This window comes from Artemia franciscana, chromosome 4 (genome assembly GCF_032884065.1).
Source record: "Artemia franciscana chromosome 4, ASM3288406v1, whole genome shotgun sequence".
NCBI classification, from domain to species: Eukaryota; Metazoa; Arthropoda; class Branchiopoda; order Anostraca; family Artemiidae; genus Artemia; species Artemia franciscana.
Genome location: NC_088866.1, coordinates 17,089,244 through 17,102,678, shown reverse-complemented (window position 1 = coordinate 17,102,678; position 13,435 = coordinate 17,089,244). Strand labels below are relative to the sequence as shown.

General features: G+C 37.1%; 1 protein-coding gene and 1 long non-coding RNA gene across 2 annotated transcripts in view; both read right to left on the bottom strand.

Annotated features, from left to right (window-relative positions):
- Positions 1–13,435, bottom strand: part of LOC136026061 (NAD(+) hydrolase sarm1-like) — a gene marked incomplete in the record, with an annotated part of 166,228 nt that overhangs the window by 139,561 nt on the left and 13,232 nt on the right.
- Positions 6,225–7,466, bottom strand: LOC136025634 (uncharacterized). Its single transcript, XR_010617126.1, has 2 exons — positions 7,296–7,466; positions 6,225–6,428 (listed from the first exon to the last, which is right to left on the bottom strand). It is a non-coding gene; the product is annotated as an uncharacterized LOC136025634 (long non-coding RNA).

Genomic DNA, 13,435 nt, shown 5'->3' with positions numbered 1-13,435 from the left:
ACAGGAACAACGAGGAAGCACTTTTGTTCAAATTTAAGGCACTAGATCTTACGACGGAAAGGGTGTGCCACAGGCCATGTTTTATAGCTTGGCAAATGTTTTTATAGTTCTTTTCGATGTTCAGGAATCTGTGCCTCTGAAGGTAGCCCTTAATCTATCTCTGATCATGTTTTTACTTCTACGAACACGCATTCGGTTTGTGTCCATTTCTTAGGTATATACAGAGTAATGTAGTGCGGCACCCCTTGAGTAACTTGATCGAATTGAGAACAATTGATGATTCATGTCAGTAGTACTAGACAAAAAAAATCCGTCACGAAACGGAAACACCAGCCCAGCCCATTTTCAACTGCTCTATAAGTTATAATTCCATTTTTTTATCGACTAAAAAGCAACCGGTTTTCAAGAATTGGCCTGGTTGGAATGCCAAGTTTTCCTTCTTCAATGGGAGGGAGGGGGTGATTTCACACAGAGAAATAGATGGGATCCACCAAAATTGGACTGCAAACATGTCGTGACAAAGAGACAAAAAAAGATCCACATATTCGGAACGGTAAATAAACCACATCTACAGACTACGAAAGGGCGACTTCAGGTCAATACTTTTCCCTCTAAATCTCTATATTTTACAATTTTCCCCGGAGTCTTCCACATCTGTGCCCCCACCAATATTTCTGCGTAAGTACTTGCTAAAAGACATTGCTGCATTATCAGGCACAGACATATACATTGACCAGCCCCCGTCAATCAGAACCAAGTTTAGTTGCTCCTTGCAACATATTTAAAACATGTGATATCAATAAAGCTAATTATCGTACAGGGTAATCTTTAATAAGGTAAGTTTTCAGAAAAACGATTAGTAGTAATAATTTATTTTCAAAAAACCCCACAAAAATCAATCGATAACATAAAAAATGTTGCTAGCGAGGGTTCACAACTAAAAAGAAAATAATAATACCAAAAGCACAAGTTATAATGAATTTGACGGTGAAATCGTGTAATAATATTCTCTTTAAAGAAAATCATTGAAAACACTGCTAATTTACATTTGTTTGTTATCAAGTGGTAAGTGATGCAATGAAACAATTCCTATAGTAGTTTTCAATGATGGAGCGACTCCCCTTCCCTTGCTGAGATTCATTATTCTCGATCTATTCTTGAATAAAATCCCAAATTCTTTTCTCTCAGTGGTACTAACGTAAATACTTTCCAGAACTACTGAAGTGGCTGCTACCATGAAAACAAATGAGCAAAACTAATCAATCGAATTTGACAACGTTTTTCGGCCAAAAATTCAGACCCCGTAAGGAAGTAAACGTACGACGGAGTGAATAAGTAAACGTATATTGCATGCATATTCTCTAGTTATTTTTTTTTCATGTTGAGTCATCAGTGTAGGGATCCCCGTGGAATAGAAGAGCCACTACACTTAAAAATATAAGATAAGAATCCACCAAAAAAGGAAGGACGCTTGAAAATGACTGGCATGGACCTCATGGATCCTCGTGGAATAGAAGAGCCACTACACTTAAAAATATAAGATAAGAATCCACCAAAAATGGAAGGACACTTGAAAATAACTGGCATGCACACCAAAATCCTTAACCCCTTTTCCCGAACAACGTGTAAATTATTGAGACACTGAAAAACATCTTGTTGAATGCATCGACAGTGGGAAAATAAAGTAAGCGCCAAAGGAGTCTGAGCAAAGAACTGACTCTAGCTTTGACAATTCTTACATTAGAATTCGATGAACTTCTTAACTTCTTTATACATCATTTGTGTCTACGTCAAAATAAAAAAGCATATGTTGCACTAACTACATCATTTGTTGCCGACTCCAGAATTAAGGAGGGAATATATAGAGACCAGCAGAAGAGTCCATCAGAGTCCCCTTCATGGCATAAAACTAGAAATCCTTTACCCCTCCCCTCCCCAAAAAAAAGCATAAAAAGCTGATGATCGCCCAGTCCAAATAATAAGTCCTTTTTGCGAATTTGGGTCTCCACTTATTCTCCCCTCTCCTCCCATAGCTGTCTTTGTGAATAACCAGATCGGTAATGTCTGAATTTTTACGGCCGAAAAACGTTGTCAAATTCAATTGATTAGTTTTGCTCATTCATTTTCATGGTTCCACTTGGCAACAATGACAGAAATGTGATGTAGCCCTAAAATCTTCATTATTTTGAAAAAACCATAAGAAAATCCTGTAAAATTGTACTTTTCAGGCATGAACAAACTTAAGATGGATCCAGGGAACACAAGATGTTTTTAGTTTGATGTTCTTGCCACTTCAGTAGTTCTGGAAAGTATTTACGTTAGTACCACTGAGAGAAAAGAATTTGGGATTTTATTCAAGAAAAGATCGAGAACAATGACAGCCTTGCCGCACACCTAACTCAGTGAAGAATATTTCAGAGGCAAGCTCACCAATAAATTATAATAACACCCGTTCTGATTGGGTAATGCTCTGGTCCATTTTATAAAGCCAGAGGAAAACCAACATTCCTTCACAATTATACAAAAAAGTAACCACCTCAGCTTATCGAGATCTTTATTGTATATCTGCCCCCCTTAGTCAAAATGTGTTACTTTTCTTATTTCTCACCATTTCTTTACGGATAATCTACTTCCTTGCCGCTGTCAGATGACTTTCTATTGTCGAAACCACCGTGCTCGTTTATGCTTAACATTGAGGAGGCTTTTTTTCTACTTTGATAAAAAAAATTGAAAGGAATTCGTAATCGCAGGATAGGGGTTTAGTGGTTACTAGTCTTCAGCTATGTAAGTCCTCTACTTCTTCTTCAGTTCTATTTCTTCAGTATCAGTTTGACCATCCCTGTCATTTTAATCGACAGGTTATCTTTCTTTTTCAAAACTGCATTGAGAATTCAGCTTTAAAATCGATAACTCACCATCAAATTCCTTATGTAGTTCATAAAGAGCCCCATCATTTCCAAAGATTGTTTTTCTTTGCTTCAGCTATGGGAGTCAAAACTTAATGTGGTGTTATATGAACGCAAGTTGCTGTCATTTTAATCGGTTATTTTTCTCTTTGAGAAATGCATTGAACTTGCTTCAGCAAGCGTATTTCATTTCTTTGGTTCTCTTATGGTAGTAAAAACTTAATTCGGTATTATGTGAATGCAAGCTGCCTCATTCCGTTCTTCACTGAGCATCACAAGATTCAGGTTCCGTAAAAATTCATTTTAGTTTCCAACATCCTCTAGAATTTCTGCCGTTTGGATCTTGAACGTATTCTAACAGAAGCATCGCACTTCACTCACTATTTCTCTCTTTTCTGTTACTACTAACCCATTCATAGAAAATTATTTTCCACATGATTTCGTTTCTTACCTTCTTCTTTTATTTACAAATCATTGTGGCTAAAGGGTATCATTTTTTAAACCATATCCTTACTTTTATTCCCTATATTATTTTCTACTATTTTCTTCATCTCACCCCTTATCTGGAACTATTTATGAACCCATGCGAAAAGGATTATGCTAAACTCCCCATTATTGAATGTGTCCAATCTATACCAAGAGGAAGAGATTCGACAGCTAAAAGGCTCTTTAACCTTTGTACTAGCTATTATGCTAGAAATAACTAAATGAATAAAATCAACTAACAAATTATATATAATTCCAGATAAAGAGAAAAAAAATGCATCCTCGATATTAAGTATAAATCGATATTAAGTATTAAGTATAAAAATGCATCCTCGATATTAAGTATAAATCGATATTAAGTATTAAGTATAAAAATGCATCCTCGATATTAAGTATAAATCGATATTAAGTATTAAGTATAAAAATGCATCCTCGATATTAAGTATAAATCGATATTAAGTGAATCGATATTAAGTATTAAGTATAAAAATGCATCCTCGATATTAAGTATAAATCGATATTAAGTATTAAGTATAAAAATGCATCCTCGATATTAAGTATAAATCGATATTAAGTATTAAGTATAAAAATGCATCCTCGATATTAAGTATAAATCAGCACGGTGGTTTCTCCAAAAGAGAGGCAGCTGACATTTTGGCAGCTGTAGGGAACTTGACTATCCACCAAGAAATGATAAATACAGGAGGGTTTTTGACATGTAACTTTAAAACAACAGTTTATTCGAAAAAAATAATTCTTTTCTCTGTTTTTGTTACTTTTAGAAGGAGCCTAGATATTTCTGGTCGTATCCTATCCTATTTACATTGTTCGGCCTCTTTCATCAGACATGAGGTACCAACACTAATTTCCAGCTTCTATAAAATTTTGTGCTCCCTTTCCCAAGGGCCGTATTTGTACTGCTAAAAAAAATTCCGGCCTTAGGACCTTTAGATTTTCTGAGTTGGATTTTTGAAAAAAGCTATGCCTATTCTTTATTGTTAATAATGTTTTTACTGAAACCCAATGCTTTTCAGTGTATACATGAACTTCAATAGATCCTGATATGTGCATTAAAAGTAGAGAGAAAGAGAGAGAGAGAGAGAGAGAGAGAGAGAGAGAGAGAGAGAGAGAGAGAGAGAGAGAGAGAGAGAGAGAGAGAGAGAGAGAGAGAGAGATAGAGAGATTTAATACGAAAAGCAAAGCCAGTTGGAAGTCGGACGACAGACCTAATTAAAAAACACAAATATCTAAGTCTGAAAAATTATTTGTTATAAACAACATCTACATTTACATAATAGAATGGAATCTACATAAGTGTAATGAGGCAAGCAAAGAATGACTTGGCAAATAACAGCTTGGAGATGTCAACTTGCGTCATTTAGGGAGGGAAAAATGTATTTTTGAAAACCTAAGGGGAATGGGAGGCAAATTTGTCGGTTTTTCAATTTGTTCACTAAGAATACAAAAGGAAGCACTTTTCCATGAAAATAATCCCAAAAACTATTTCTCAAAATCTAGGAGAAGGGGGCGAAAAAATCTAGGGTGGAACATGCTCCCTGCCCTTCGCCCAATTGACGCCAATAGAAAAGCTTCAGGATTATTCATATTCCAAACCTTTCTTTCCCTTACCTCTCGGGAACACTTTCTATGCTCCAATTAGAAAAAAAGTTCTGCGGGTTGACATGTAATTGTTCAATGTTGAAAAGCCCATTATCGTTCACCAAAAGATATGTTCCAACCAATCAATATTACGAGGCTGTCCAATTATCAAGGCCATTTAATTATTAAATGTTTGCTTACTATTAGTTGTTCTGCAACTGGTCGCGCTAGTTTTGTATAATCTATGGTTTAATAAGAATTTACATGAATGGGAATAACATTAGTATTCTTTTTTTCCTAGTTATAAGGTTTACTAATAACTATATATCAAGCAACATAATAAATCAAATTTTTCAAGGGCACAGACCAGGGTCTCTTGGTGCTGAGGGGTTTCGTGCAAGGTTCCATGAGAAAGAGTAAGCAACAGAAAAACTATGTAAACTATGATGAAAATGAGAAATAGATAAGGCACGGAGTACCACATCCTTTCTGAATAGGAAATGTGTTGTAGATAAGTTTGTTAAGACCTGTAATTTATTTTAAGGGTCCCCCACGAGTAGAAAGGCTGAAGAACATTGGCCTTGGATGTACATCATATTGCTAGAAAGAGTTTAATTTTTAATTAGCCCGTCTCTGCGATTTAGGGATAAATTAGTAAAATGGCAAATTGAGCTACATACATTTATAATATATATATATATATATATATATATATATATATATATATATATATATATATATATATATATATATATATCTTATATATATAAAAATAAGTTGTCTGTCTGTGTGTCTGTCTGTCAGGTGACGTCATGTTTCTGTGTCGACTGACGTCATGAGGTTAGTTGTCGTCATTTTTGCTATGACGGTGACGTCAATAAAAATATTTAAGACATATATGTTCACGCAGAAATCTATTGATGTTTAAGTTTAAAATGACTGATGAACTTACAATGGCAAAAGCCGATGAAGATGCTCAAAGAGTCTATGCCAAAAAACTTGCTGCTGATAGAGAAAGTCAGAAAAGAAAGCGTGCCGAGGAATCAAAAGAACAGCAAGGAAACAGGCTTGAGGCTAAAGAACGCAAAACCGCGCAGTTAGATGAAGATCCACCTGGACAGCGAGAGTCAAAACATATCAAAACTGAAAATGATAGCGATGATGATTGGGTTTGGGATTTTGACTTGGATAAGGTCATCAATGCCTACCAGATTTTAGTTAAAAAAATAAAGGTTCGGCGATATGTATTTCATAGTGAAGCTGAAAAATAAAGAAGAAAAAGAAAACTGAAAAAAGAAAAAATGTAAAAAACTAAAAAATACTAAAAAGAAAAAACACTCAAAGAGAAATTACAGACTGGGACACAAATGACGACCGGGACAGAGGGAATATAAATAACGACCGGGACACTCAAAGATAAATTACAGACTGGGATACCTGGACACAAATGACAACCGGGACACAGGGAATATAAATGACGACCAGGACACAGGTATTTAAGAATATCGTTCAAAGACAAATTTTTAATTGTAAGAAGACCGTTGAAAGAGAAATTTCTAATTGTAAAATGACTGAAGAACCTACAATGGCAACACCCGAGGAAGCTGCTCAAAACGAATGTATTCAAGCCGAAGTAGCTGAGTTGGTAAAGCGTTATGTTTCAGGTTCTAGGTCCGAGAGGCTCCAGGTTTGAACCTTGGCTTTAGCATTAATACAAAAGAAGAAAAAAACTAAAAAAGGTAAAAACTACAAAAAAATGTTTCTGTGTCGACTGACGTCATGAAGTTAGTTGTCGTCATTTTTGCTATGACGGTGACGTCATTAAAGATATTTAAGACATATATGTTCACGTAGAAATCTATTAATGTTTAAGTTTAAAATGACTGATGAACTTACAATGGCAAAAGCCGATGAAGATGCTCAAAGAGTCTATGCCAAAAAACTTGCTGCTGATAGAGAAAGTCAGAAAAGAAAGCGTGCCGAGGAATCAAAAGAACAGCAAGGAAACAGGCTTGAGGCTAAAGAACGCAAAACCGCGCAGTTAGATGAAGATCCACCTGGACAGCGAGAGTCAAAACATATCAAAACTGAAAATGATAGCGATGATGATTGGGTTTGGGATTTTGACTTGGATAAGGTCATCAATGCCTACCAGATTATAGTTAAAAAAACAAAGGTTCGGCAATATGTATTTCATAGTGAAGCTGAAAAATAAAGAAGAAAAAGAAAACTGAAAAAAGAAAACTGAAAATGTAAAAAACTAAAAAATACTAAAAAGAAAAAACACTCAGAGAAATTACAGACCGGGACACAAATGACGACCGGGACAGAGGGAATATAAATAACGACCGGGACACTCAAAGAGAAATTACAGACTGGGATACCGGGACACAAATGACGACCGGGATACAGGGAATATAAATGACGACCAGGACACAGGTATTTAAGAATATCGTTCAAAGACAAATTTTTAATTGTAAGAAAACTGTTGAAAGAGAAATTTCTAATTGTAAAATGACTGAAGAACCTACAATGGCAACACCCGAGGAAGCTGCTCAAAACGAATGTATTCAAGCCGAAGTAGCTGAGTTGGTAAAGCGTTATGTTTCAGGCTCTAGGTTCGAGAGGCTCCAGGTTTGAACCTTGGCTTTAGCATTAATACAAAAGAAGAAAAAAACTAAAAAAGGTAAAAACTACAAAAAAACTAATATGGCGCGTAACGACTTACGCGCGCGGGGGGGCTTGGGGGGCGTGAAGCGCCCCACCAACTAGGTGTTGGGGTGGCGTGAAGCGCCACCCCAACAGCTAGTATATATATATATATATATATATATATATATATATATATATATATATATATATATATATATATATATATATATACTATATATATATATATAGTATATATCGCGCCACCCCAACACCTAGTTGGTGGGGGCGCTTCGCGCCCCCCCCCCCCAAGCCCCCCCGCGCGCGTAAGTCGTTACGCGCCATTGTAGTTGTGTCCCTATGTCCCACCTGTGAATATAGATATATATATATATATATATATATATATATATATATATATATATATATATATATATATATATATATACTAGCTGTTGGGGTGGCGCTTCGCGCCACCCCAACACCTAGTTGGAGGGGGCGCTTCGCGCCCCCCCCCCCCCAAGCCCCCCCGCGCGCGTAAGTCGTTACGCGCCATATTAGTTACGCGCCATATTAGTTACGCGCCATTGTAGTTGTGTCCCTGTGTCCCACCTGTGAATATAGATAGATTTATATATGTGTTTCAAACTACGTAAAAATTGCGAATATACAACATTCTTGGCTTTCCCATTGTCTGTCCATATACAAAGCCGTATGTACTAATAATGACGTCATATGCAAACGCTCTTTTTACAAACAAACAAACATGCATACACACAACTCGTTTTTATATAGATAGATAGATAGATAGATACAATACAAATTAACTACGTAAAACTTGTGAATATACAACAGTCTTCGCTGTCCCATTGTCTGTGCGTATAAATAGATTGTCAGGTTTACCGACCCTCAAAGATGCAACATACAATTGTACATTGGTAAAGCAATCTGTATTAAGATCTATACCGCATTTTTCTAGTGATTGCCCTTGAGCTTTGTTGATGGTGGTTGCAAATGCTAATCGAATTGGGAATTGCAATCTTTTAAATTGAAAAAGCAGATCCGTTGGAATCATGGGAATGCGAGGAATAAGAACAGCCTCACCCTCATAAGGCCCTGTCAAGATTGTGGCATCTATTAGGTTTTCCATTGTTTTTTTTTTTTACGGCAAGTCGCGTGCCATTGCAAAGCTTTGGTGGGTTGATATTTCTTAAAAGTATTATTGGTACGCCTATTTTTAGTTGTAGCAGGTGTGGTGGACACCCTGAAGGATCTATGGAATTTAAAAATTCAGATGGATAATTAACCGCTTCATTTGGTTCCGAAATACAAATTAACTGCGTAAAACTTGCGAATATACAACATTCTTCGCTGTCCAATTCTCGCTGCATATAAATAGATTGTCAGGTTTACCGACCCTCGAACATGCAACGTACAATTGTCCATGGGAAAAACAATCAGTATTAAGATCAATACCACATTTTTCTAATGATTGACCTTGAGCTTTGTTAATGGTGATTGCAAATGCTAATCGAATTGGGAATTGCAATCTTTTAAATTGAAAAGGCAGATCTGTTGGAATCATGGGAATGCGAGGAATAAGAACAGCCTCACCCTCAAAAGGCCCTGTCAGGATTGTGGCCTCTATTAGGTTTTCCATTGTTTTTTTTTTACGGCAAGTCGAGTGCCATTGCAAAGCTTTGGTGGGTTTATGTTACGTAACAATATTATTGGTACGCCTATTTTTAGTTGTAGCACGTGTGGTGGAAACCCTGAAAGATCTATGGAATTTAAAAATTCAGATGGATAATTAACCGCTTCATTTGGTTCCAAAACTGTGTCGACTGACTTGTAAAGGACTGCCTGGTCTTGAATCTTGGTCAAAACAATATTGTTGATTTCGTGGACGTCTATATTTTTGGGTGCGAGAATCGCTCTTTCACTAAGCCATTTATTATTTTTATAATTTTTTAGAATATTCGGAAATACTTTTTCAATCAATTCATTTTTGGACGTCACTAAATTACAGAAATCAGCAGGTAGTTGTATACGTCCTGAAATTGAGTCTACTGGGAGCTTTCCGTTTCCCATTGCCAGCAATTGATCTGAAAATGTTTGACCAGAGTCATCGTTTTGCAATCGGACACGCATATTTGTAGTTAATTTTAATGTTTTTACGTGTGCCCATAAATTAGAATTTTTCAGGCAAGCATTCATTTCGTCTGCAGGAGTTGATCTAGGTATTATAGGTAATGTTTGCCTGAAATCTCCCGCAAGCAATATTAAGGTGCTGCCAAAGGGTTTCGACTTCCCTCGCAAATCTTTCAAGCATTGATCCAGAGCCTCGAGCGATTTTTTGTGTGCCATTGTGCACTCATCCCAAATAATAAGTTTGCATTGCTGCAATACTTTACCCATCCCAGATGATTTGGAAATATTGCACGTGGGAGTTTCTGTAGAATGCAAGTTCAGAGGCAATTTCAAAGCGGAATGAGCAGTTCTTCCACCAGGCAGCAATGTTGCGGCTATTCCGGACGACGCAATTGCCAACGCTATATCATTTTTAGATCGAATTGATGCCAGAATCAGTTTTATCACAAACGTTTTACCAGTACCTCCTGGCGCATCCAAAAAGAAAATTTCTCCAACGTTGTTATCGACACAATGCATTATCGTATCATAAATGTCTTTTTGTTCCGACGTTAACTTGGAAATGTTATTTTGTACATACGACAATAGATCACTCGTACTGTAACTTTGTTCACGATCCAATTCTACACATGTCGAAACAGCAGCGATACGGTTAGGTGAAGGCATTCCCAAACCCTGAAGAGGTTTGTTTGCCATACTTATGCAAAAATCTTCTATAACAACTAAAGTGTAGTTATAAATTTCTGGTGTAAAATCAAAAGTCATGTCTGACGTCTCTAACTGTTTTCGATGAAGTATATCTTCGGACATTTTTGACTTATATTTTTCCCATAAATCTGTAGGAGCTGATGGAGAGCAAGTTGTTAAAATGATGCCAAACAATGCACGAATTTGACTTGGGGTTGACGTTTCGCACGCGTCATTGATGCAGTTATCCCAGTGTTGGTCATTCTCCAATAAATTCAGAGCTTGGCATGCACTACGGTAAGTGTCATGTATAGTACCATTTACAGTCCTCAAATACTCAAAGGATGTCGGACCGGGTACATTCACCAAAAGCAGGCGTAGAAAGAAGCATTCATGTTGATTGGGGTGAACGGTGTAGAGTCTTCCTATCGTGGTATCTTTGAAGATGGTAGGTTGGCCGTCGACTGACTTACCCTGTTTTCGACGTTCAAATACTTTATTTTTAGTATTCCACGTGTAATACGAAGGCACTTCAGTATACAGCAGTTTTTTCGCAAAAGAATCATTTTTGCAAAGCGAAAAAAAAGCTGTTAATGTTGTATCCGGTGGATTCAGGACTCTTTGTTGCACGTTGGTTTCCGTGAAATAAACACGTTGACCATTCTGTAAATGTACCGCTAAGTGAACAACAGCTGGACTACGTTCATGTATCGGAAATGAAAGAATTCGCCAAACAGCTTCATTACTGCTTATGTATCTTCCAGCCTGATATTCTCCGATTTCATCAAAATCTTTGATTTCGGACTGCAAGCCAAAAACTGCCATGTCACTGCCTTTGTTGACGTATTTACATATGTATTTGATTGCCTTTACGGAGTTACAGTATTCAACGTTTATGTGTGCATTAAATGTTTTTGATAATAAAGGGGAATATGGAACAACCCACTGGTTATCTACTTCGATGGTGGTACCGTTACGCTTCTTTATTATTGCTGTTTTACCGCCATCTTCAGTAGATCTTCTTCTATATTGTGGGTAACCATCATTGCCAGTAATTGTTTTGGGTACTAAAAGTCGAGGATATTGCTTTGTGCACCTTCCTTTGGCCATGCATGGTGAATTTTCGTTCAGTGCACCGCAAGGTCCATGTATCATATTTTTTACAATAATATCATGTAACCCCTTATCGACATTTTTATCAGGTATTTCAGCGGAAATCACATCATCAATTTCGTTTGAAGTAATTTTTTTATGTAGCCAGATTAGTATATGTGCGTGTGGCAAACCTCGTTTTTGCCATTCCACTGAGTACATCCAGCATCGCACTGACCCAAACACTTCATGTTTTACAAGGTAGTTTATCAGTGATTTCAACTTTTGCCGGAAGACACGTGCCGTAATGTCATGCCTATGAACCGCCGATTGTCCTTGAAGTAAAAGCTGCAGTATCTCGTCCCAAGATTGATTACATGTAAATGTAATAAATAAATCTGGACGACCATAGAGACGAACATACGCAATAGCATCTTGAGCATATTCATGCATATGACGGGGACTGCCAACATATGACGAAGGTAAAATTGTTAATCTTCCAACGTTTGTGGTATTACCGTCATTTATAACTGCATCTCGCAAATAAATGTATTGTTCAGAGCGGAGCTTGGTCTGATTCAGGCGGATATATAGCAAACGTTCTGATTCAATTTTAGCATACATATCAACCATAAATTGGTGAAACAATTCACGGCATTTTAAAATATAATTTTCTTCATCCTGCCGAATCATTAGTCTATAGGAATAATAATGCATTGCACTGCATTTCTTATTCATTTCTTTGTTAGTGGCTGGATTCATCAATTTAATATTAAAGTGATAGCCGTCGGCTCCATCCCAAAAAATGATAGGATATTGTAGGGCATCGTAGCATCGATGAGTTTCAGCAATTCTTAACAACTGAGCGTTTCGCTTATGTAGAATAATATCTCGAGGTAAAAACTGATCACCGACCATAACGATTGCCACTTCGTCGATAGTCGGAGCATTGTATCTACGCACATATTGGCCAGGAGGCGTTTTGTCAGCGGAAATAACAATTTTATGAGTATCAGTAGGCATCAAATCGATGGCTGTTTTGAACAGACGCACTAATTTATTATTTTCGTGGAAAAGATGTTGCAATTGGGAAACGATTGTCCTTTCAACGTTGGGAGAAATTTCGCAACGTGCATTCAATTCAGAAGTTCTATCACTGATGAAGTACAATTGTAAAAATTTATGATTCTCGCCTGAGAATGGTAGAAGGGACCCTGCTTTATGATAAATTTGCCCTTTTACTTTGAAAGTAGACATAAATTGATCTGGATTTTCGATTTGGGCTCCAAACGACGTCATTTGGAAACATGAGTTGTATTGTCTGATTTTTGACAAAAAACGCTTAGATTCTGACGTAGTTCCAGTAAGGAAAGTCTTCAATGGCTCTGGTGGTGCAGCCAATAGAGGAAGTTTAACTTTTCCTGAGGCGCAACACATTCCCATTGTTTCACCATTGAATTTCAAGGCCTTGCAATAGGGACAAATTTTAGACATTGTCCCGATTTGAACACATCTACTCAAGCTATAATCATCGACTGGGTTGTACCTGAATGCCAGGCGATAACTTTCAGATTGCTCTGATTCCTCGGCACGCTTTCTTTTCTTACTTTCTCTATCAGCAGCAAGCCTGTTTCCCTGCTGGTCTTTTGATTCCTCGGCACGCCTTCTTTTTTCACTTTCTCTTTTAGCAGCAAGTCTGCTTCTGCGTTGCTCTAGTAGTTCCTCGGCACGCCTTCTTTTTTCACTTTCTCTTTTAGCAGCAAGTCTGCTTCTGCGTTGCTCTGGTAGTTCCTCGGCATGCTTTCTGTTCTTTCTTTCTCTATCAGCCTCAAGCCTGTTTCCCTGCTGGTCTTTTGATTCCTCGG